The sequence below is a fragment of the Danio aesculapii genome, chromosome 4 (assembly GCF_903798145.1).
Source record: "Danio aesculapii chromosome 4, fDanAes4.1, whole genome shotgun sequence".
Lineage (NCBI taxonomy): Eukaryota > Metazoa > Chordata > Actinopteri > Cypriniformes > Danionidae > Danio > Danio aesculapii.
Genome location: NC_079438.1, coordinates 14,775,716 through 14,798,753, shown reverse-complemented (window position 1 = coordinate 14,798,753; position 23,038 = coordinate 14,775,716). Strand labels below are relative to the sequence as shown.

At 48.6% G+C, this 23,038-nt stretch overlaps 1 protein-coding gene, 27 non-coding genes and 1 pseudogene across 28 annotated transcripts in view; 13 read left to right on the top strand and 16 right to left on the bottom strand.

The window, feature by feature from the left end:
- The window catches only part of LOC130222028 (NLR family CARD domain-containing protein 3-like), a 503,712-nt gene that overhangs the window by 334,644 nt on the left and 146,030 nt on the right, over positions 1–23,038 (bottom strand).
- The window catches only part of LOC130222147 (gastrula zinc finger protein XlCGF8.2DB-like), a 245,622-nt pseudogene that overhangs the window by 101,775 nt on the left and 120,809 nt on the right, over positions 1–23,038 (bottom strand).
- Positions 54–136, bottom strand: trnal-cag (transfer RNA leucine (anticodon CAG)). Its single transcript has one exon. It is a non-coding gene; the product is annotated as a tRNA-Leu (tRNA).
- On the top strand, positions 229–301 carry trnam-cau (transfer RNA methionine (anticodon CAU)). Its single transcript has one exon. It is a non-coding gene; the product is annotated as a tRNA-Met (tRNA).
- On the bottom strand, positions 1,502–1,584 carry trnal-cag (transfer RNA leucine (anticodon CAG)). Its single transcript has one exon. It is a non-coding gene; the product is annotated as a tRNA-Leu (tRNA).
- trnam-cau (transfer RNA methionine (anticodon CAU)) lies at positions 1,678–1,750 on the top strand. The gene has a single exon. It is a non-coding gene; the product is annotated as a tRNA-Met (tRNA).
- trnal-cag (transfer RNA leucine (anticodon CAG)) lies at positions 2,951–3,033 on the bottom strand. The gene has a single exon. It is a non-coding gene; the product is annotated as a tRNA-Leu (tRNA).
- On the top strand, positions 3,128–3,200 carry trnam-cau (transfer RNA methionine (anticodon CAU)). The gene has a single exon. It is a non-coding gene; the product is annotated as a tRNA-Met (tRNA).
- On the bottom strand, positions 4,403–4,485 carry trnal-cag (transfer RNA leucine (anticodon CAG)). The gene has a single exon. It is a non-coding gene; the product is annotated as a tRNA-Leu (tRNA).
- On the top strand, positions 4,580–4,652 carry trnam-cau (transfer RNA methionine (anticodon CAU)). Its single transcript has one exon. It is a non-coding gene; the product is annotated as a tRNA-Met (tRNA).
- trnal-cag (transfer RNA leucine (anticodon CAG)) lies at positions 5,853–5,935 on the bottom strand. The gene has a single exon. It is a non-coding gene; the product is annotated as a tRNA-Leu (tRNA).
- trnam-cau (transfer RNA methionine (anticodon CAU)) lies at positions 6,030–6,102 on the top strand. Its single transcript has one exon. It is a non-coding gene; the product is annotated as a tRNA-Met (tRNA).
- trnal-cag (transfer RNA leucine (anticodon CAG)) lies at positions 7,303–7,385 on the bottom strand. Its single transcript has one exon. It is a non-coding gene; the product is annotated as a tRNA-Leu (tRNA).
- On the top strand, positions 7,480–7,552 carry trnam-cau (transfer RNA methionine (anticodon CAU)). Its single transcript has one exon. It is a non-coding gene; the product is annotated as a tRNA-Met (tRNA).
- On the bottom strand, positions 8,753–8,835 carry trnal-cag (transfer RNA leucine (anticodon CAG)). Its single transcript has one exon. It is a non-coding gene; the product is annotated as a tRNA-Leu (tRNA).
- On the top strand, positions 8,928–9,000 carry trnam-cau (transfer RNA methionine (anticodon CAU)). Its single transcript has one exon. It is a non-coding gene; the product is annotated as a tRNA-Met (tRNA).
- On the bottom strand, positions 10,201–10,283 carry trnal-cag (transfer RNA leucine (anticodon CAG)). The gene has a single exon. It is a non-coding gene; the product is annotated as a tRNA-Leu (tRNA).
- On the top strand, positions 10,378–10,450 carry trnam-cau (transfer RNA methionine (anticodon CAU)). The gene has a single exon. It is a non-coding gene; the product is annotated as a tRNA-Met (tRNA).
- On the bottom strand, positions 11,651–11,733 carry trnal-cag (transfer RNA leucine (anticodon CAG)). The gene has a single exon. It is a non-coding gene; the product is annotated as a tRNA-Leu (tRNA).
- On the top strand, positions 11,828–11,900 carry trnam-cau (transfer RNA methionine (anticodon CAU)). Its single transcript has one exon. It is a non-coding gene; the product is annotated as a tRNA-Met (tRNA).
- trnal-cag (transfer RNA leucine (anticodon CAG)) lies at positions 13,101–13,183 on the bottom strand. Its single transcript has one exon. It is a non-coding gene; the product is annotated as a tRNA-Leu (tRNA).
- Positions 13,276–13,348, top strand: trnam-cau (transfer RNA methionine (anticodon CAU)). The gene has a single exon. It is a non-coding gene; the product is annotated as a tRNA-Met (tRNA).
- Positions 14,549–14,631, bottom strand: trnal-cag (transfer RNA leucine (anticodon CAG)). The gene has a single exon. It is a non-coding gene; the product is annotated as a tRNA-Leu (tRNA).
- On the top strand, positions 14,726–14,798 carry trnam-cau (transfer RNA methionine (anticodon CAU)). Its single transcript has one exon. It is a non-coding gene; the product is annotated as a tRNA-Met (tRNA).
- On the bottom strand, positions 15,999–16,081 carry trnal-cag (transfer RNA leucine (anticodon CAG)). The gene has a single exon. It is a non-coding gene; the product is annotated as a tRNA-Leu (tRNA).
- Positions 16,176–16,248, top strand: trnam-cau (transfer RNA methionine (anticodon CAU)). The gene has a single exon. It is a non-coding gene; the product is annotated as a tRNA-Met (tRNA).
- Positions 18,299–18,370, top strand: trnae-cuc (transfer RNA glutamic acid (anticodon CUC)). Its single transcript has one exon. It is a non-coding gene; the product is annotated as a tRNA-Glu (tRNA).
- On the bottom strand, positions 18,420–18,506 carry trnay-gua (transfer RNA tyrosine (anticodon GUA)). Its single transcript is given in 2 exon segments — positions 18,420–18,455; positions 18,470–18,506. It is a non-coding gene; the product is annotated as a tRNA-Tyr (tRNA).
- trnae-uuc (transfer RNA glutamic acid (anticodon UUC)) lies at positions 18,596–18,667 on the bottom strand. The gene has a single exon. It is a non-coding gene; the product is annotated as a tRNA-Glu (tRNA).

Sequence of the window (23,038 nt, the reverse complement as noted above, 5' to 3'; positions counted from 1 at the left end):
TGGCGCAAGAGAGTTAAATACTTGAGCCTGAACGCACAGCCAAAGATTTGGTTTGTCAGAAGTGGGATTCGAACCCACGCCTCCAGGGGAGACTGCGACCTGAACGCAGCGCCTTAGACCGCTCGGCCATCCTGACACGCACTTAGCCAGAGCTGTCTCCTAGGAGCCACATCGCAGCACCATGACATGGAAGCTGGTGTTTCACAGCTTGTCCAGCTCCAGCAGTCAGCCTCGTTGGCGCAGTAGGCAGCGCGTCAGTCTCATAATCTGAAGGTCGTGAGTTCGAGCCTCACACGGGGCAAGGTGGTACCTTTTGGCACACGGGAGCACTTAGGTGACTGGGCGGCGTACTTTATTGCCTTCCGTGCCATTTATGCTTCCCGGGGGCAAAAAAGGCTACAGCTCCTCTGGAGGGCATGCGGCGTGACGTTCCAAGAACATCTCCTGAGTCTGAAGCCATGATGGCAAGATGCTCCCATTCCTGTCACGTTATCGCTTGACGTTTGACGTGCATCCGTCAAATGTCATGACTTGACATTGTAAGAGGATTAGCCGAAAAGCCCTGCGAATACCATTGAATTAAAAATAAACGGCATCTCAGGACATTCCACTACATGGCATACCAAGACAATTCTTTTGATCCCGTTTCGGTGCACTTGCTTTAAAGCCCACGTCCATTGTTTTGAACACATGCTTTTCCGAGTTGCTGTGGACAATGCCTTGATGTTGCGCAATCGCCTCAAATCTTGCAGTCTACAGTGCCCATTAACGCTGCCAGGGCCACTGCTACGCTGTGTAAATTGTGCCGCAAAGAGATTGATGCGCCACTTTGTCAGTGTTACTGTATCACTCGGACATGGCGCCAGAGGGTTAAATACTTGAGCCTGAGATCTCAGCTGTGCAACAGCCACGTCCTCACAGTGAGAGCATGAGCTGTCCGCGGGCACTGCATCGACATGCTGGACCCCCAGACCTGTGATGCGATACTCGTGCCCATCATCCGGAGATAGGAACTACCGCATCCAGAAACGCACATTCAGAACAGCGTCTTGAAAAAGACGCGTTGATTGACTGACACGGCTTTTTTTCTTCTCTTTCCCATAAAGAGTCAAGTGTCATGACTTGACGTTGTAAGAGAATTAGCCGAAAAGCCCTGCGAATCCCATTGCCTTAAAAATAAACGGCATCTCAGGACATTCCTCTACATGGCATTCCAAGGAAATTCTTTTGATGCCCTTTCGATGCACTTGCATTAAAGCCCATGTCCATTGTTTTGTTCACATGCTTTTCCGAGTTGCTGTAGACAATGCCTTGATGTTACGCAAATGCCTCAAAACTTGCAGTCTACAGTGGCCATTAAGGTTGCCAGGGCCACTGCTATGCTTTGTAAACTGTGACGCAAAGAGATTGATGCGGCGCTTTGTCAGTGTTACTGTATCACTCGGACATGGCGCAAGAGAGTTAAATACTTGAGCCTGAACGCACAGCCAAAGATTTGGTTTGTCAGAAGTGGGATTCGAACCAACGCCTCCAGGGGAGACTGCGACCTGAACGCAGCGCCTTAGACCGCTCGGCCATCCTGACACGCACCTTAGCCGGAGCTGTCTCCTAGGAGCCACATCGCAGCACCATGACATGGAAGCTGGTGTTTCACAGCTTGTCCAGCTCCAGCAGTCCGCCTCGTTGGCGCAGTAGGCAGCGCGTCAGTCTCATAATCTGAAGGTCGTGAGTTCGAGCCTCACACGGGGCAAGGTGGTACCTTTTGGCACACGGGAGCACTTAGGTGACTGGGCGGCGTACTTTATTGCCTTCCGTGCCATTTATGCTTCCAGGGGGCAAAAAAGGCTACAGCTCCTCTGGAGGGCATGCGGCGTGACGTTCCAAGAACATCTCCTGAGTCTGAAGCCATGATGGCAAGATGCTCCCATTCCTGTCACGTTATCGCTTGACGTTTGACGTGCATCCGTCAAATGTCATGACTTGACATTGTAAGAGGATTAGCCGAAAAGCCCTGCGAATACCATTGAATTAAAAATAAACGGCATCTCAGGACATTCCACTACATGGCATACCAAGACAATTCTTTTGATCCCGTTTCGGTGCACTTGCTTTAAAGCCCACGTCCATTGTTTTGAACACATGCTTTTCCGAGTTGCTGTGGACAATGCCTTGATGTTGCGCAATCGCCTCAAATCTTGCAGTCTACAGTGCCCATTAACGCTGCCAGGGCCACTGCTACGCTGTGTAAATTGTGGCGCAAAGAGATTGATGCGCCACTTTGTCAGTGTTACTGTATCACTCGGACATGGCGCCAGAGGGTTAAATACTTGAGCCTGAGATCTCAGCTGTGCAACAGCCACGTCCTCATAGTGAGAGCATGAGCTGTCCACGGGCACTGCATCGACATGCTGGACCCCCAGACCTGTGATGCGATACTCGTGCCCATCATCCGGAGATAGGAACTACCGCATCCAGAAACGCACATTCAGAACAGCGTCTTGAAAAAGACGCGTTGATTGACTGACACGGCTTTTTTTCTTCTCTTTCCCACAAAGAGTCAAGTGTCATGACTTGACGTTGTAAGAGAATTAGCCGAAAAGCCCTGCGAATCCCATTGCCTTAAAAATAAACGGCATCTCAGGACATTCCTCTACATGGCATTCCAAGGAAATTCTTTTGATGCCCTTTCGATGCACTTGCATTAAAGCCCATGTCCATTGTTTTGTTCACATGCTTTTCCGAGTTGCTGTAGACAATGCCTTGATGTTACGCAAATGCCTCAAAACTTGCAGTCTACAGTGGCCATTAAGGTTGCCAGGGCCACTGCTATGCTTTGTAAACTGTGACGCAAAGAGATTGATGCGGCGCTTTGTCAGTGTTACTGTATCACTCGGACATGGCGCAAGAGAGTTAAATACTTGAGCCTGAACGCACAGCCAAAGATTTGGTTTGTCAGAAGTGGGATTCGAACCCACGCCTCCAGGGGAGACTGCGACCTGAACGCAGCGCCTTAGACCGCTCGGCCATCCTGACACGCACACTTAGCCGGAGCTGTCTCCTAGGAGCCACATCGCAGCACCATGACATGGAAGCTGGTGTTTCACAGCTTGCCCAGCTCCAGCAGTCCGCCTCGTTGGCGCAGTAGGCAGCGCGTCAGTCTCATAATCTGAAGGTCGTGAGTTCGAGCCTCACACGGGGCAAGGTGGTACCTTTTGGCACACGGGAGCACTTAGGTGACTGGGCGGCGTACTTTATTGCCTTCCGTGCCATTTATGCTTCCCGGGGGCAAAAAAGGCTACAGCTCCTCTGGAGGGCATGCGGCGTGACGTTCCAAGAACATCTCCTGAGTCTGAAGCCATGATGGCAAGATGCTCCCATTCCTGTCACGTTATCGCTTGACGTTTGACGTGCATCCGTCAAATGTCATGACTTGACATTGTAAGAGGATTAGCCGAAAAGCCCTGCGAATACCATTGAATTAAAAATAAACGGCATCTCAGGACATTCCACTACATGGCATACCAAGACAATTCTTTTGATCCCGTTTCGGTGCACTTGCTTTAAAGCCCACGTCCATTGTTTTGAACACATGCTTTTCCGAGTTGCTGTGGACAATGCCTTGATGTTGCGCAATCGCCTCAAATCTTGCAGTCTACAGTGCCCATTAACGCTGCCAGGGCCACTGCTACGCTGTGTAAATTGTGGCGCAAAGAGATTGATGCGCCACTTTGTCAGTGTTACTGTATCACTCGGACATGGCGCCAGAGGGTTAAATACTTGAGCCTGAGATCTCAGCTGTGCAACAGCCACGTCCTCACAGTGAGAGCATGAGCTGTCCGCGGGCACTGCATCGACATGCTGGACCCCCAGACCTGTGATGCGATACTCGTGCCCATCTTCCGAAGAGATAGGAACTACCGCATCCAGAAACGCACATTCAGAACAGCGTCTTGAAAAAGATGCGTTGATTGACTGACACGGCTTTTTTTCTTCTCTTTCCCACAAAGAGTCAAATGTCATGACTTGACGTTGTAAGAGAATTAGCCGAAAAGCCCTGCGAATCCCATTGCCTTAAAAATAAACGGCATCTCAGGACATTCCTCTACATGGCATTCCAAGGAAATTCTTTTGATGCCCTTTCGATGCACTTGCATTAAAGCCCATGTCCATTGTTTTGTTCACATGCTTTTCCGAGTTGCTGTAGACAATGCCTTGATGTTACGCAAATGCCTCAAAACTTGCAGTCTACAGTGCCCATTAAGGTTGCCAGGGCCACTGCTATGCTTTGTAAACTGTGACGCAAAGAGATTGATGCGGCGCTTTGTCAGTGTTACTGTATCACTCGGACATGGCGCAAGAGAGTTAAATACTTGAGCCTGAACGCACAGCCAAAGATTTGGTTTGTCAGAAGTGGGATTCGAACCCACGCCTCCAGGGGAGACTGCGACCTGAACGCAGCGCCTTAGACCGCTCGGCCATCCTGACACGCACACTTAGCCGGAGCTGTCTCCTAGGAGCCACATCGCAGCACCATGACATGGAAGCTGGTGTTTCACAGCTTGTCCAGCTCCAGCAGTCCGCCTCGTTGGCGCAGTAGGCAGCGCGTCAGTCTCATAATCTGAAGGTCGTGAGTTCGAGCCTCACACGGGGCAAGGTGGTACCTTTTGGCACACGGGAGCACTTAGGTGACTGGGCGGCGTACTTTATTGCCTTCCGTGCCATTTATGCTTCCCGGGGGCAAAAAAGGCTACAGCTCCTCTGGAGGGCATGCGGCGTGACGTTCCAAGATCATCTCCTGAGTCTGAAGCCATGATGGCAAGATGCTCCCATTCCTGTCACGTTATCGCTTGACGTTTGACGTGCATCCGTCAAATGTCATGACTTGACACTGTAAGAGGATTAGCCGAAAAGCCCTGCGAATACCATTGAATTAAAAATAAACGGCATCTCAGGACATTCCACTACATGGCATACCAAGACAATTCTTTTGATCCCGTTTCGGTGCACTTGCTTTAAAGCCCACGTCCATTGTTTTGAACACATGCTTTTCCGAGTTGCTGTGGACCATGCCTTGATGTTGCGCAATCGCCTCAAATCTTGCAGTCTACAGTGCCCATTAATGCTGCCAGGGCCACTGCTACGCTGTGTAAATTGTGGCGCAAAGAGATTGATGCGCCACTTTGTCAGTGTTACTGTATCACTCGGACATGGCGCCAGAGGGTTAAATACTTGAGCCTGAGATCTCAGCTGTGCAACAGCCACGTCCTCACAGTGAGAGCATGAGCTGTCCGCGGGCACTGCATCGACATGCTGGACCCCCAGACCTGTGATGCGATACTCGTGCCCATCATCCAGAGATAGGAACTACCGCATCCAGAAACGCACATTCAGAACAGCGTCTTGAAAAAGACGCGTTGATTGACTGACACGGCTTTTTTTCTTCTCTTTCCCACAAAGAGTCAAATGTCATGACTTGACGTTGTAAGAGAATTAGCTGAAAAGCCCTGCGAATCCCATTGCCTTAAAAATAAACGGCATCTCAGGACATTCCTCTACATGGCATTCCAAGGAAATTCTTTTGATGCCCTTTCGATGCACTTGCATTAAAGCCCATGTCCATTGTTTTGTTCACATGCTTTTCCGAGTTGCTGTAGACAATGCCTTGATGTTACGTAAATGCCTCAAAACTTGCAGTCTACAGTGCCCATTAAGGTTGCCAGGGCCACTGCTATGCTTTGTAAACTGTGACGCAAAGAGATTGATGCGGCGCTTTGTCAGTGTTACTGTATCACTCGGACATGGCGCAAGAGAGTTAAATACTTGAGCCTGAACGCACAGCCAAAGATTTGGTTTGTCAGAAGTGGGATTCGAATCCACGCCTCCAGGGGAGACTGCGACCTGAACGCAGCGCCTTAGACCGCTCGGCCATCCTGACACGCACACTTAGCCGGAGCTGTCTCCTAGGAGCCACATCGCAGCACCATGACATGAAAGCTAGTGTTTCACAGCTTGTCCAGCTCCAGCAGTCCGCCTCGTTGGCGCAGTAGGCAGCGCGTCAGTCTCATAATCTGAAGGTCGTGAGTTCGAGCCTCACACGGGGCAAGGTGGTACCTTTTGGCACACGGGAGCACTTAGGTGACTGGGCGGCGTACTTTATTGCCTTCCGTGCCATTTATGCTTCCCGGGGGCAAAAAAGGCTACAGCTCCTCTGGAGGGCATGCGGCGTGACGTTCCAAGAACATCTCCTGAGTCTGAAGCCATGATGGCAAGATGCTCCCATTCCTGTCACGTTATCGCTTGACGTTTGACGTGCATCCGTCAAATGTCATGACTTGACATTGTAAGAGGATTAGCCGAAAAGCCCTGCGAATACCATTGAATTAAAAATAAACGGCATCTCAGGACATTCCACTACATGGCATACCAAGACAATTCTTTTGATCCCGTTTCGGTGCACTTGCTTTAAAGCCCACGTCCATTGTTTTGAACACATGCTTTTCCGAGTTGCTGTGGACCATGCCTTGATGTTGCGCAATCGCCTCAAATCTTGCAGTCTACAGTGCCCATTAACGCTGCCAGGGCCACTGCTACGCTGTGTAAATTGTGGCGCAAAGAGATTGATGCGCCACTTTGTCAGTGTTACTGTATCACTCGGACATGGCGCCAGAGGGTTAAATACTTGAGCCTGAGATCTCAGCTGTGCAACAGCCACGTCCTCACAGTGAGAGCATGAGCTGTCCGCGGGCACTGCATCGACATGCTGGACCCCCAGACCTGTGATGCGATACTCGTGCCCATCATCCGGAGATAGGAACTACCGCATCCAGAAACGCACATTCAGAACAGCGTCTTGAAAAAGACGCGTTGATTGACTGACACGGCTTTTTTTCTTCTCTTTCCCATAAAGAGTCAAGTGTCATGACTTGACGTTGTAAGAGAATTAGCCGAAAAGCCCTGCGAATCCCATTGCCTTAAAAATAAACGGCATCTCAGGACATTCCTCTACATGGCATTCCAAGGAAATTCTTTTGATGCCCTTTCGATGCACTTGCATTAAAGCCCATGTCCATTGTTTTGTTCACATGCTTTTCCGAGTTGCTGTAGACAATGCCTTGATGTTACGCAAATGCCTCAAAACTTGCAGTCTACAGTGCCCATTAAGGTTGCCAGGGCCACTGCTATGCTTTGTAAACTGTGACGCAAAGAGATTGATGCGGCGCTTTGTCAGTGTTACTGTATCACTCGGACATGGCGCAAGAGAGTTAAATACTTGAGCCTGAACGCACAGCCAAAGATTTGGTTTGTCAGAAGTGGGATTCGAACCCACGCCTCCAGGGGAGACTGCGACCTGAACGCAGCGCCTTAGACCGCTCGGCCATCCTGACACGCACACTTAGCCGGAGCTGTCTCCTAGGAGCCACATCGCAGCACCATGACATGGAAGCTGGTGTTTCACAGCTTGTCCAGCTCCAGCAGTCCGCCTCGTTGGCGCAGTAGGCAGCGCGTCAGTCTCATAATCTGAAGGTCGTGAGTTCGAGCCTCACACGGGGCAAGGTGGTACCTTTTGGCACACGGGAGCACTTAGGTGACTGGGCGGCGTACTTTATTGCCTTCCGTGCCATTTATGCTTCCAGGGGGCAAAAAAGGCTACAGCTCCTCTGGAGGGCATGCGGCGTGACGTTCCAAGAACATCTCCTGAGTCTGAAGCCATGATGGCAAGATGCTCCCATTCCTGTCACGTTATCGCTTGACGTTTGACGTGCATCCGTCAAATGTCATGACTTGACATTGTAAGAGGATTAGCCGAAAAGCCCTGCGAATACCATTGAATTAAAAATAAACGGCATCTCAGGACATTCCACTACATGGCATACCAAGACAATTCTTTTGATCCCGTTTCGGTGCACTTGCTTTAAAGCCCACGTCCATTGTTTTGAACACATGCTTTTCCGAGTTGCTGTGGACCATGCCTTGATGTTGCGCAATCGCCTCAAATCTTGCAGTCTACAGTGCCCATTAACGCTGCCAGGGCCACTGCTACGCTGTGTAAATTGTGGCGCAAAGAGATTGATGCGCCACTTTGTCAGTGTTACTGTATCACTCGGACATGGCGCCAGAGGGTTAAATACTTGAGCCTGAGATCTCAGCTGTGCAACAGCCACGTCCTCACAGTGAGAGCATGAGCTGTCCGCGGGCACTGCATCGACATGCTGGACCCCCAGACCTGTGATGCGATACTCGTGCCCATCATCCGGAGATAGGAACTACCGCATCCAGAAACGCACATTCAGAACAGCGTCTTGAAAAAGACGCGTTGATTGACTGACACGGCTTTTTTTCTTCTCTTTCCCATAAAGAGTCAAGTGTCATGACTTGACGTTGTAAGAGAATTAGCCGAAAAGCCCTGCGAATCCCATTGCCTTAAAAATAAACGGCATCTCAGGACATTCCTCTACATGGCATTCCAAGGAAATTCTTTTGATGCCCTTTCGATGCACTTGCATTAAAGCCCATGTCCATTGTTTTGTTCACATGCTTTTCCGAGTTGCTGTAGACAATGCCTTGATGTTACGCAAATGCCTCAAAACTTGCAGTCTACAGTGCCCATTAAGGTTGCCAGGGCCACTGCTATGCTTTGTAAACTGTGACGCAAAGAGATTGATGCGGCGCTTTGTCAGTGTTACTGTATCACTCGGACATGGCGCAAGAGAGTTAAATACTTGAGCCTGAACGCACAGCCAAAGATTTGGTTTGTCAGAAGTGGGATTCGAACCCACGCCTCCAGGGGAGACTGCGACCTGAACGCAGCGCCTTAGACCGCTCGGCCATCCTGACACGCACTTAGCCGGAGCTGTCTCCTAGGAGCCACATCGCAGCACCATGACATGGAAGCTGGTGTTTCACAGCTTGTCCAGCTCCAGCAGTCCGCCTCGTTGGCGCAGTAGGCAGCGCGTCAGTCTCATAATCTGAAGGTCGTGAGTTCGAGCCTCACACGGGGCAAGGTGGTACCTTTTGGCACACGGGAGCACTTAGGTGACTGGGCGGCGTACTTTATTGCCTTCCGTGCCATTTATGCTTCCAGGGGGCAAAAAAGGCTACAGCTCCTCTGGAGGGCATGCGGCGTGACGTTCCAAGAACATCTCCTGAGTCTGAAGCCATGATGGCAAGATGCTCCCATTCCTGTCACGTTATCGCTTGACGTTTGACGTGCATCCGTCAAATGTCATGACTTGACATTGTAAGAGGATTAGCCGAAAAGCCCTGCGAATACCATTGAATTAAAAATAAACGGCATCTCAGGACATTCCACTACATGGCATACCAAGACAATTCTTTTGATCCCGTTTCGGTGCACTTGCTTTAAAGCCCACGTCCATTGTTTTGAACACATGCTTTTCCGAGTTGCTGTGGACCATGCCTTGATGTTGCGCAATCGCCTCAAATCTTGCAGTCTACAGTGCCCATTAACGCTGCCAGGGCCACTGCTACGCTGTGTAAATTGTGGCGCAAAGAGATTGATGCGCCACTTTGTCAGTGTTACTGTATCACTCGGACATGGCGCCAGAGGGTTAAATACTTGAGCCTGAGATCTCAGCTGTGCAACAGCCACGTCCTCACAGTGAGAGCATGAGCTGTCCGCGGGCACTGCATCGACATGCTGGACCCCCAGACCTGTGATGCGATACTCGTGCCCATCTTCCGGAGATAGGAACTACCGCATCCAGAAACGCACATTCAGAACAGCGTCTTGAAAAAGACGCGTTGATTGACTGACACGGCTTTTTTTCTTCTCTTTCCCACAAAGAGTCAAATGTCATGACTTGACGTTGTAAGAGAATTAGCCGAAAAGCCCTGCGAATCCCATTGCCTTAAAAATAAACGGCATCTCAGGACATTCCTCTACATGGCATTCCAAGGAAATTCTTTTGATGCCCTTTCGATGCACTTGCATTAAAGCCCATGTCCATTGTTTTGTTCACATGCTTTTCCGAGTTGCTGTAGACAATGCCTTGATGTTACGCAAATGCCTCAAAACTTGCAGTCTACAGTGGCCATTAAGGTTGCCAGGGCCACTGCTATGCTTTGTAAACTGTGACGCAAAGAGATTGATGCGGCGCTTTGTCAGTGTTACTGTATCACTCGGACATGGCGCAAGAGAGTTAAATACTTGAGCCTGAACGCACAGCCAAAGATTTGGTTTGTCAGAAGTGGGATTCGAACCCACGCCTCCAGGGGAGACTGCGACCTGAACGCAGCACCTTAGACCGCTCGGCCATCCTGACACGCACACTTAGCCGGAGCTGTCTCCTAGGAGCCACATCGCAGCACCATGACATGGAAGCTGGTGTTTCACAGCTTGTCCAGCTCCAGCAGTCCGCCTCGTTGGCGCAGTAGGCAGCGCGTCAGTCTCATAATCTGAAGGTCGTGAGTTCGAGCCTCACACGGGGCAAGGTGGTACCTTTTGGCACACGGGAGCACTTAGGTGACTGGGCGGCGTACTTTATTGCCTTCCGTGCCATTTATGCTTCCCGGGGGCAAAAAAGGCTACAGCTCCTCTGGAGGGCATGCGGCGTGACGTTCCAAGAACATCTCCTGAGTCTGAAGCCATGATGGCAAGATGCTCCCATTCCTGTCACGTTATCGCTTGACGTTTGACGTGCATCCGTCAAATGTCATGACTTGACATTGTAAGAGGATTAGCCGAAAAGCCCTGCGAATACCATTGAATTAAAAATAAACGGCATCTCAGGACATTCCACTACATGGCATACCAAGACAATTCTTTTGATCCCGTTTCGGTGCACTTGCTTTAAAGCCCACGTCCATTGTTTTGAACACATGCTTTTCCGAGTTGCTGTGGACCATGCCTTGATGTTGCGCAATCGCCTCAAATCTTGCAGTCTACAGTGCCCATTAACGCTGCCAGGGCCACTGCTACGCTGTGTAAATTGTGGCGCAAAGAGATTGATGCGCCACTTTGTCAGTGTTACTGTATCACTCGGACATGGCGCCAGAGGGTTAAATACTTGAGCCTGAGATCTCAGCTGTGCAACAGCCACGTCCTCACAGTGAGAGCATGAGCTGTCCGCGGGCACTGCATCGACATGCTGGACCCCCAGACCTGTGATGCGATACTCGTGCCCATCTTCCGGAGATAGGAACTACCGCATCCAGAAACGCACATTCAGAACAGCGTCTTGAAAAAGACGCGTTGATTGACTGACACGGCTTTTTTTCTTCTCTTTCCCACAAAGAGTCAAATGTCATGACTTGACGTTGTAAGAGAATTAGCTGAAAAGCCCTGCGAATCCCATTGCCTTAAAAATAAACGGCATCTCAGGACATTCCTCTACATGGCATTCCAAGGAAATTCTTTTGATGCCCTTTCGATGCACTTGCATTAAAGCCCATGTCCATTGTTTTGTTCACATGCTTTTCCGAGTTGCTGTAGACAATGCCTTGATGTTACGCAAATGCCTCAAAACTTGCAGTCTACAGTGCCCATTAAGGTTGCCAGGGCCACTGCTATGCTTTGTAAACTGTGACGCAAAGAGATTGATGCGGCGCTTTGTCAGTGTTACTGTATCACTCGGACATGGCGCAAGAGAGTTAAATACTTGAGCCTGAACGCACAGCCAAAGATTTGGTTTGTCAGAAGTGGGATTCGAACCCACGCCTCCAGGGGAGACTGCGACCTGAACGCAGCGCCTTAGACCGCTCGGCCATCCTGACACGCACACTTAGCCGGAGCTGTCTCCTAGGAGCCACATCGCAGCACCATGACATGGAAGCTGGTGTTTCACAGCTTGTCCAGCTCCAGCAGTCCGCCTCGTTGGCGCAGTAGGCAGCGCGTCAGTCTCATAATCTGAAGGTCGTGAGTTCGAGCCTCACACGGGGCAAGGTGGTACCTTTTGGCACACGGGAGCACTTAGGTGACTGGGCGGCGTACTTTATTGCCTTCCGTGCCATTTATGCTTCCCGGGGGCAAAAAAGGCTACAGCTCCTCTGGAGGGCATGCGGCGTGACGTTCCAAGAACATCTCCTGAGTCTGAAGCCATGATGGCAAGATGCTCCCATTCCTGTCATGTTATCGCTTGACGTTTGACGTGCATCCGTCAAATGTCATGACTTGACATTGTAAGAGGATTAGCCGAAAAGCCCTGCGAATACCATTGAATTAAAAATAAACGGCATCTCAGGACATTCCACTACATGGCATACCAAGACAATTCTTTTGATCCCGTTTCGGTGCACTTGCTTTAAAGCCCACGTCCATTGTTTTGAACACATGCTTTTCCGAGTTGCTGTGGACCATGCCTTGATGTTGCGCAATCGCCTCAAATCTTGCAGTCTACAGTGCCCATTAACGCTGCCAGGGCCACTGCTACGCTGTGTAAATTGTGGCGCAAAGAGATTGATGCGCCACTTTGTCAGTGTTACTGTATCACTCGGACATGGCGCCAGAGGGTTAAATACTTGAGCCTGAGATCTCAGCTGTGCAACAGCCACGTCCTCACAGTGAGAGCATGAGCTGTCCGCGGGCACTGCATCGACATGCTGGACCCCCAGACCTGTGATGCGATACTCGTGCCCATCATCCGGAGATAGGAACTACCGCATCCAGAAACGCACATTCAGAACAGCGTCTTGAAAAAGACGCGTTGATTGACTGACACGGCTTTTTTTCTTCTCTTTCCCACAAAGAGTCAAGTGTCATGACTTGACGTTGTAAGAGAATTAGCCGAAAAGCCCTGCGAATCCCATTGCCTTAAAAATAAACGGCATCTCAGGACATTCCTCTACATGGCATTCCAAGGAAATTCTTTTGATGCCCTTTCGATGCACTTGCATTAAAGCCCATGTCCATTGTTTTGTTCACATGCTTTTCCGAGTTGCTGTAGACAATGCCTTGATGTTACGCAAATGCCTCAAAACTTGCAGTCTACAGTGGCCATTAAGGTTGCCAGGGCCACTGCTATGCTTTGTAAACTGTGACGCAAAGAGATTGATGCGGCGCTTTGTCAGTGTTACTGTATCACTCGGACATGGCGCAAGAGAGTTAAATACTTGAGCCTGAACGCACAGCCAAAGATTTGGTTTGTCAGAAGTGGGATTCGAACCAACGCCTCCAGGGGAGACTGCGACCTGAACGCAGCGCCTTAGACCGCTCGGCCATCCTGACACGCACTTAGCCGGAGCTGTCTCCTAGGAGCCACATCGCAGCACCATGACATGGAAGCTGGTGTTTCACAGCTTGTCCAGCTCCAGCAGTCCGCCTCGTTGGCGCAGTAGGCAGCGCGTCAGTCTCATAATCTGAAGGTCGTGAGTTCGAGCCTCACACGGGGCAAGGTGGTACCTTTTGGCACACGGGAGCACTTAGGTGACTGGGCGGCGTACTTTATTGCCTTCCGTGCCATTTATGCTTCCCGGGGGCAAAAAAGGCTACAGCTCCTCTGGAGGGCATGCGGCGTGACGTTCCAAGAACATCTCCTGAGTCTGAAGCCATGATGGCAAGATGCTCCCATTCCTGTCACGTTATCGCTTGACGTTTGACGTGCATCCGTCAAATGTCATGACTTGACATTGTAAGAGGATTAGCCGAAAAGCCCTGCGAATACCATTGAATTAAAAATAAACGGCATCTCAGGACATTCCACTACATGGCATACCAAGACAATTCTTTTGATCCCGTTTCGGTGCACTTGCTTTAAAGCCCACGTCCATTGTTTTGAACACATGCTTTTCCGAGTTGCTGTGGACAATGCCTTGATGTTGCGCAATCGCCTCAAATCTTGCAGTCTACAGTGCCCATTAACGCTGCCAGGGCCACTGCTACGCTGTGTAAATTGTGGCGCAAAGAGATTGATGCGCCACTTTGTCAGTGTTACTGTATCACTCGGACATGGCGCCAGAGGGTTAAATACTTGAGCCTGAGATCTCAGCTGAGCAACAGCCACGTCCTCACAGTGAGAGCATGAGCTGTCCGCGGGCACTGCATCGACATGCTGGACCCCCAGACCTGTGATGCGATACTCGTGCCCATCTTCCGGAGATAGGAACTACCGCATCCAGAAACGCACATTCAGAACAGCGTCTTGAAAAAGACGCGTTGATTGACTGACACGGCTTTTTTTCTTCTCTTTCCCATAAAGAGTCAAGTGTCATGACTTGACGTTGTAAGAGAATTAGCCGAAAAGCCCTGCGAATCCCATTGCCTTAAAAATAAACGGCATCTCAGGACATTCCTCTACATGGCATTCCAAGGAAATTCTTTTGATGCCCTTTCGATGCACTTGCATTAAAGCCCATGTCCATTGTTTTGTTCACATGCTTTTCCGAGTTGCTGTAGACAATGCCTTGATGTTACGCAAATGCCTCAAAACTTGCAGTCTACAGTGCCCATTAAGGTTGCCAGGGCCACTGCTATGCTTTGTAAACTGTGACGAAAAGAGATTGATGCGGCGCTTTGTCAGTGTTACTGTATCACTCGGACATGGCGCAAGAGAGTTAAATACTTGAGCCTGAACGCACAGCCAAAGATTTGGTTTGTCAGAAGTGGGATTCGAACCCACGCCTCCAGGGGAGACTGCGACCTGAACGCAGCGCCTTAGACCGCTCGGCCATCCTGACACGCACACTTAGCCGGAGCTGTCTCCTAGGAGCCACATCGCAGCACCATGACATGGAAGCTGGTGTTTCACAGCTTGTCCAGCTCCAGCAGTCCGCCTCGTTGGTGCAGTAGGCAGCGCGTCAGTCTCATAATCTGAAGGTCGTGAGTTCGAGCCTCACACGGGGCAAGGTGGTACCTTTTGGCACACGGGAGCACTTAGGTGACTGGGCGGCGTACTTTATTGCCTTCCGTGCCATTTATGCTTCCCGGGGGCAAAAAAGGCTACAGCTCCTCTGGAGGGCATGCGGCGTGACGTTCCAAGAACATCTCCTGAGTCTGAAGCCATGATGGCAAGATGCTCCCATTCCTGTCACGTTATCGCTTGACGTTTGACGTGCATCCGTCAAATGTCATGACTTGACATTGTAAGAGGATTAGCCGAAAAGCCCTGCGAATCCCATTGAATTAAAAATAAACGGCATCTCAGGACATTCCACTACATGGCATACCAAGACAATTCTTTTGATCCCGTTTCGGTGCACTTGCTTTAAAGCCCACGTCCATTGTTTTGAACACATGCTTTTCCGAGTTGCTGTGGACAATGCCTTGATGTTGCGCAATCGCCTCAAATCTTGCAGTCTACAGTGCCCATTAACGCTGCCAGGGCCACTGCTACGCTGTGTAAATTGTGGCGCAAAGAGATTGATGCGCCACTTTGTCAGTGTTACTGTATCACTCGGACATGGCGCCAGAGGGTTAAATACTTGAGCCTGAGATCTCAGCTGTGCAACAGCCACGTCCTCACAGTGAGAGCATGAGCTGTCCGCGGGCACTGCATCGACATGCTGGACCCCCAGACCTGTGATGCGATACTCGTGCCCATCATCCGGAGATAGGAACTACCGCATCCAGAAACGCACATTCAGAACAGCGTCTTGAAAAAGACGCGTTGATTGACTGACACGGCTTTTTTTCTTCTCTTTCCCACAAAGAGTCAAGTGTCATGACTTGACGTTGTAAGAGAATTAGCCGAAAAGCCCTGCGAATCCCATTGCCTTAAAAATAAACGGCATCTCAGGACATTCCTCTACATGGCATTCCAAGGAAATTCTTTTGATGCCCTTTCGATGCACTTGCATTAAAGCCCATGTCCATTGTTTTGTTCACATGCTTTTCCGAGTTGCTGTAGACAATGCCTTGATGTTGCGCAAATGCCTCAAAACTTGCAGTCTACAGTGCCCATTAAGGTTGCCAGGGCCACTGCTATGCTTTGTAAACTGTGACGCAAAGAGATTGATGCGGCGCTTTGTCAGTGTTACTGTATCACTCGGACATGGCGCAAGAGAGTTAAATACTTGAGCCTGAACGCACAGCCAAAGATTTGGTTTGTCAGAAGTGGGATTCGAACCCACGCCTCCAGGGGAGACTGCGACCTGAACGCAGCGCCTTAGACCGCTCGGCCATCCTGACACGCACACTTAGCCGGAGCTGTCTCCTAGGAGCCACATCGCAGCACCATGACATGGAAGCTGGTGTTTCACAGCTTGTCCAGCTCCAGCAGTCCGCCTCGTTGGCGCAGTAGGCAGCGCGTCAGTCTCATAATCTGAAGGTCGTGAGTTCGAGCCTCACACGGGGCAAGGTGGTACCTTTTGGCACACGGGAGCACTTAGGTGACTGGGCGGCCTACTTTATTGCCTTCCGTGCCATTTATGCTTCCCGGGGGCAAAAAAGGCTACAGCTCCTCTGGAGGGCATGCGGCGTGACGTTCCAAGATCATCTCCTGAGTCTGAAGCCATGATGGCAAGATGCTCCCATTCCTGTCACGTTATCGCTTGACGTTTGACGTGCATCCGTCAAATGTCATGACTTGACATTGTAAGAGGATTAGCCGAAAAGCCCTGCGAATCCCATTGAATTAAAAATAAACGGCATCTCAGGACATTCCACTACATGGCATACCAAGACAATTCTTTTGATCCCGTTTCGGTGCACTTGCTTTAAAGCCCACGTCCATTGTTTTGAACACATGCTTTTCCGAGTTGCTGTGGACCATGCCTTGATGTTGCGCAATCGCCTCAAATCTTGCAGTCTACAGTGCCCATTAATGCTGCCAGGGCCACTGCTACGCTGTGTAAATTGTGGCGCAAAGAGATTGATGCGCCACTTTGTCAGTGTTACTGTATCACTCGGACATGGCGCCAGAGGGTTAAATACTTGAGCCTGAGATCTCAGCTGTGCAACAGCCACGTCCTCACAGTGAGAGCATGAGCTGTCCGCGGGCACTGCATCGACATGCTGGACCCCCAGACCTGTGATGCGATACTCGTGCCCATCTTCCGGAGATAGGAACTACCGCATCCAGAAACGCACATTCAGAACAGCGTCTTGAAAAAGACGCGTTGATTGACTGACACGGCTTTTTTTCTTCTCTTTCCCACAAAGAGTCAAGTGTCATGACTTGACGTTGTAAGAGAATTAGCCGAAAAGCCCTGCGAATCCCATTGCCTTAAAAATAAACGGCATCTCAGGACATTCCTCTACATGGCATTCCAAGGAAATTCTTTTGATGCCCTTTCGATGCACTTGCATTAAAGCCCATGTCCATTGTTTTGTTCACATGCTTTTCCGAGTTGCTGTAGACAATGCCTTGATGTTACGCAAATGCCTCAAAACTTGCAGTCTACAGTGCCCATTAAGGTTGCCAGGGCCACTGCTATGCTTTGTAAACTGTGACGCAAAGAGATTGATGCGGCGCTTTGTCAGTGTTACTGTATCACTCGGACATGGCGCAAGAGAGTTAAATACTTGAGCCTGAACGCACAGCCAAAGATTTGGTTTGTCAGAAGTGGGATTCGAACCCACGCCTCCAGGGGAGACTGCGACCTGAACGCAGCGCCTTAGACCGCTTAGACCGATTTCTGACAGTCCTTCCATAGAACCCCTGAGATCCAGGGTCGGAGACTCTCTTCTCTCCAAGAGGAGGTTAAAAGCCATAGTTTCTTTTATGCATGTTTTATCAGAGCACTTAGGTATTGATACAGCTCAGAGACTTACAAGTGGAAGAGATTACGCTGCAAGTTGGCTGGGTGACTTCTAAGTGGTAGGGACTTTTGCAACAAGTAGGCTGGGTTTACGATTGGTGTAGCTGTAGTAGACGTTAAAAAAAATCTAGCGGTTGGGGCAGCCTTTGAAACCAGGGGAGCACCCCACGGCCTCTGTGATTGCGGCCCCTTAAACTCAACACACTCCAGAGTGGACCTGAACAGTTCCAGTGGGGCTGACATCAAAGCAAAAAGACCAGAGCGAGCCAGCCAGGAGCCGAACCTAGAATCTTCTGATCCGTAGTCAGACGCGTTATCCATTGCGCCACTGGGCCTGTCTGCTTATCTTTTCATCTTTATCTTGTTGATTGTGATAAGGACACAGCTCAGTCAACACAGAGTTCATTCAACACGGAGTTCGTTCAACACATGCTGTCCTTCGTTATTATGGCAAGTTGTGGTGTCGATAGGATGCTCTTACAGTGCATGTGACAGTCCCTCCCTAGAAGAACTGTGATCCAGGGTCTGAGACTTTCTCCTCTCCAGGAGGAGGTTACAAGCATTAGATTTATTTTTGTCAGAGCAGCTGCAGCATACTTGCATGGAGGCCCACAGCTAGACTTGAGGGCAAGCTTCTGCAAGACCTTCCCTGGTGGTCTAGTGGTTAGGATTCGGCGCTCTCACCGCCGCGGCCCGGGTTCGATTCCCGGTCAGGGAACTTACTTTTGAGCTATGAAAACTGCACAGGCATGAAAGGGCAAAAGACCTCCTTCGAGGCGGAGTCGAACCAGCGACCTAAGGATTGCCAACAACACACCTACAGTCCTCCGCTCTACCAACTGAGCTATCGAAGGCTTATGAGAGTCCCACACAAGCCCACCCCCTTAAAGTTGCTGCAGTCCGACTGCTGGAAAAAAAGGGCAGTGGCAAAAATACTCAAGGCTTCCCATACCGGGAGTCGAACCCGGGCCGCCTGGGTGAAAACCAGGAATCCTGACCGCTAGACCATATGGGAGCTGCCACTTATGAGGGCAGTCTTGGCAAAAACTTCAGTTTTGTAAAACAAAATTACAAAGACAATATCATGATTTGAAAAAAGCAATACCAAAAGATTGGATTTAAATAATTGAAAAAAAATGAGTTGCGGGATAAGGAAGAATTACCAGAGGTCTATTTTAAGAAAAAAAAACGGAGAAAAGATCAATATGAGCTTATGTACAGTTAAGAGTTTTTATGTTGTTTTTAGATCAAAGGCTTTTATAAGACCTATAGCATTCAACTACTGGAAGGAAAGATATGAGGATTTAAATGAAAAAGAAATATGGGGAAATGTCAGAATGAAATATATGGAACCAATTTTACAAAATTGTAATTATTTATTGAGACATAATTGCATATTAACAGAAATGAGATTGTGTAAAATGGGAATTGAACAAGATATAATATGTAAGGTGTTTAGGAAGGAAGGGGAAGGTTTATTACATTTGTTCATCTATTGTAAAAAGTTGGAGGAATTATGGAAAAATGTAAGAAAATTGCTAAATCGTTAATAGGGGACATATATGTGGATGAACAAAAGAACTGGGAAAAAAAATATTTATTTGGTCAAAATGAATGTGGTATGTATGCTTTTAATCTATGTATAACAATTGCTAAGTATGTGATTTGGATAAGAGAAATATGGCTAAACATGATGGGAAGAGAGTGGATATATGGCGTATGTTTAAAAACAGAATGGAGATGGCTGTAAAATTGATATTCAACTATTTTATAGTACAAGAAAAGGAGGATGTATTTATAGAAATAATGGTAAAAGGGAACGTAATGGTTGAATACAAGGACAACATTTTAAGTTGGTTATGGGAAAAATATGAAGTCTAATAATGAGTGTTGTAAGTATCATGTGATTTTTGTGTGATGTGATCATTTCTTTGTAAAAATGTAAATATTTGATTTTAATAAAAAATATATATATATCTCATCTGAACTCGGAAGCAAAGCAGGGTTGGGCCTGGTTGGTACTTGGATGGGAGACCGCCTGGGAATACCAGGTGCTGTAAGCTTTTTAAATTCCTTCATTTGGCAGCTAATACACTTCCCAAAATATAAAAAAAAAAACCTCTGAATTCCTCTCTGAACTCTGGAACCAGCCAAGTCAGTGTACCCACTTCCCCTGATTCCATTCGGGGGAAAGTGGGTACAGTGACTTGGCTGGTTTAACTTAGCAAGAGCTGTTGGTGCCCCGCAGCAGAAACAGAAAAAAAACAAAAAACAGGTAAACAATTGAGGGGACAAGGGCCTTGTTTCTGTCGGTGCTGTGTCAAAGCAAGCTGAGCTGCGCTCGGCTCCTGGTGCTGCGCCTATTTTTAAATAGCTAACTCTTGACGGCTGCTCTCGCTTACGGCCATACCACTCTGGCAATGCCTGATCTCATCTGAACTCGGAAGAAAGACAGGGTTGGGCCTGGTAGGGACTTTTGCAGCAAGTAGGCTGGGTTTACGATTGCTAAGCTAGAATCCTTTGATCCATAGTCATAAGCGTTATCCTTTGTGCCACTGGCACTCCGTTCAGCAGCTTGTTAGCACCTTGTTAGCACATTGTTTGAAACAAGGACAAGGCTCTGTCAATCTGGAGTACCGTCACCACACATTCTGCTTTGTTTTATGGCAAGACGTTGTGTGGATGAGATGCTCTTCCAGGATTCCTGACAGTCCCTCCATAGAAGACCTGAGATCCAGGATCGGAGACTCTCTTCTCTCCAAGAGGGGGTTAAAAGCCATACTTTCTTTTATGCATGTTTTATCAGAGCACTTAGGTATTGCTGCAGCTCAGAGACTTACAAGTGGAAGAGATTACGCTGCAAGTTGGCTGGGTGACTTCTAAGTTGTAGGGACTTTTGCAACAAGAAGGCTGGGTTTACGATTGGTGTGGCTGTAGAAGACGTTAATAAAAATCAGCAGTTGGGGCAGCCTTTGAAACCAGGGGAGCACTCCACGGGCTCTGTGCTGGCGGCCGCAGAAACTTGATTCACTCCAGAGTGGAACTGAACCGGTCCAGCGGGGGGGAAAGGCGACCGCAGTGCACTGGCTGACAGCAAAGCAAAAAGACCAAAGCGAGCCAGCCAGAAGTCGAACTTACAACCTTCTGATCCATAGTCAGTCAGATTATCCATTGCACCACTGGTCCTGTCTGCTTATCTTGTCAACATTTGAGCTCTAGCGATGAAGATATATGCGAACTGTACAGGAACGAAAGGGCAAAAAGCCCACTTCACTGCCCCTCTTGCACAAGTACCAATCATACATTTACGCACTCTCTCATACACAGTCTCATGGTTTCCGTAAGCTAGAATCCTCTGATCCATAGTCATAAGCATTATCCTTTGTGCCACTGGCACTCTGTTCAGCACCTTGTTAGCGTTTGAAACAAGGACAAGGCTCTGTCAATCTGGAGTACCGTCACCACACATTCTGCTTTGTTTTATGGCAAGACGTTGTGTGGATGAGATGCTCTTCCAGGATTCCTGACAGTCCCTCCATAGAAGACCTGAGATCCAGGATCGGAGACTCTCTTCTCTCCAAGAGGAGGTTAAAAGCCATAGTTTTTTATTCATGTTTTATCAGAGCACTTAGGTATTGCTGCAGCTCAGAGAATTAAAAGTGGAAGAGATTACGCTGCAAGTTTGATGGGTGACTTCTAAGTTGTATGGACTTTTGCAACAAGTAGGCTGGGTTTACGGTTGGTGTAGCTGTAGTAGATGTTATTAAAAAACTGCAGTTGGGGCATCCTTTGAAACCAGGAGAGCACCCCACGGGCTCTGTGCTGGCGGCCACTTAAACTTGACTCACTCCAGAGTGGAACTGAACAGCTCCAGTGGGGGGCGAAAGGCGACCGCAGTGCACTGGCTGTCGGCAAAGCAAAAAGACCAAAACAAGCAAGCCAGGAGTCAAATCTAGAGTCTTCTGATCCATAGTCAGACACATTATCCACTGCACCACTGGCCCTATCTCCTTATCTTGTCATCATTAGCTTGTTGCTTGTAATAAGGACACAGCTCTGTCAATACGGAGTTCATTCAACGCATGCTGTGCTTTGTTATTATGGCAAGTTGTGGTGTCGATAGGAGCATGTGACAGTCCCTCCATAGAAGAACTGTGATCCAGGGTCTGAGACTTTCTCCTCTCCAGGAGGAGGTTACAAGCATTGGATTTATTTTTGTCAGAGCAGCTGCAGCATACTTGTGTGGAGACCCACAGCAAGGCTTGAGGGCAAGTATCTGCTCTCCCATCACTGGTGGTCTAGTGGTTAGGATTCGGTGCTCTCATTGCTGTGGACTGGGTTTGATTCCCGGTTAGTTCTTGAATGAGAGACCCCGTGGGATTACCAGGTGCTTAAAGCTTTTTGAATTCCTTCATTTGGCAGCTGATACCTTTCCCAAAATACGAAAAAAACAAAACAAAACTCTGAATTCCTCTCTGATCTCTGGAACCAGCTAAGTCATTGTACCCACTTCCCCTGATTCCATTCGGGGGAAGTGAGTACCCTGACTTGGCTGGTTTAACCTAGCAAGAGCTGTCGGTGCCCCGGAGCAGAAACCGAAAAAAAAAACAAAAAAAAACAGGTAAACTATTGAGGGGTCAAGGGCTTTGTTTTCTGTCGGTCTGGTTAGTACTTGGATGGGAGACCGCCTGGGAATACCAGGTGCTGTAAGCTCTTTGAGTTCCTTCATTTGGCATCTAATACACTTCCCCGTGTCACAGGTCTGCTGCTGGTGTCTTTTCTCACATTCATCTTATTTGGGAGGGGTGGGACAAAAAAAACACAGGTAAACAATTGAGGGGACAAGGGCGTTGTTTCTGTCGGTGCTGTGTCAATGCAAGCTGAGCTGCGCTCGGCTCCTGGTGCTGCGCCTCTTTTCAAATAGCCAACTCTTGACGTCTGCTCTCGCTTATGGCCATACCACCCTGGTATTTAAAATTAAGATCTAAGTTAATAGATAAGAATGAAAACATATTTATTTTAGGAGATTTTAATATTGCCATGCAAAGAATAGATAAAGATGACTCAATGGATTTTAGAACAGACAGAGGAAGGAATGAACTACAGAATTTAATGAGGAAATGTGATTTGGTAGATGTATGGAGAGAGCAAAATGGTGTGAAAAGAGAATATTCAAGAAGACAAATTGTAAATAGGATTTTAAAGCAAAGTAGAATTGACTTGTTTTTATGTAAGAAGAAAGAAGTACAATATGTTAACAAAGTTTTCTACAAAACCTATAGTGAGAGTGATCATGATTTTATATGGATAACGATGAATTTTAATGAGATTGAAAAAGGACCAGGAGTGTGGATACTCAACACTGAGTTGTTCAAAATAGAAATGT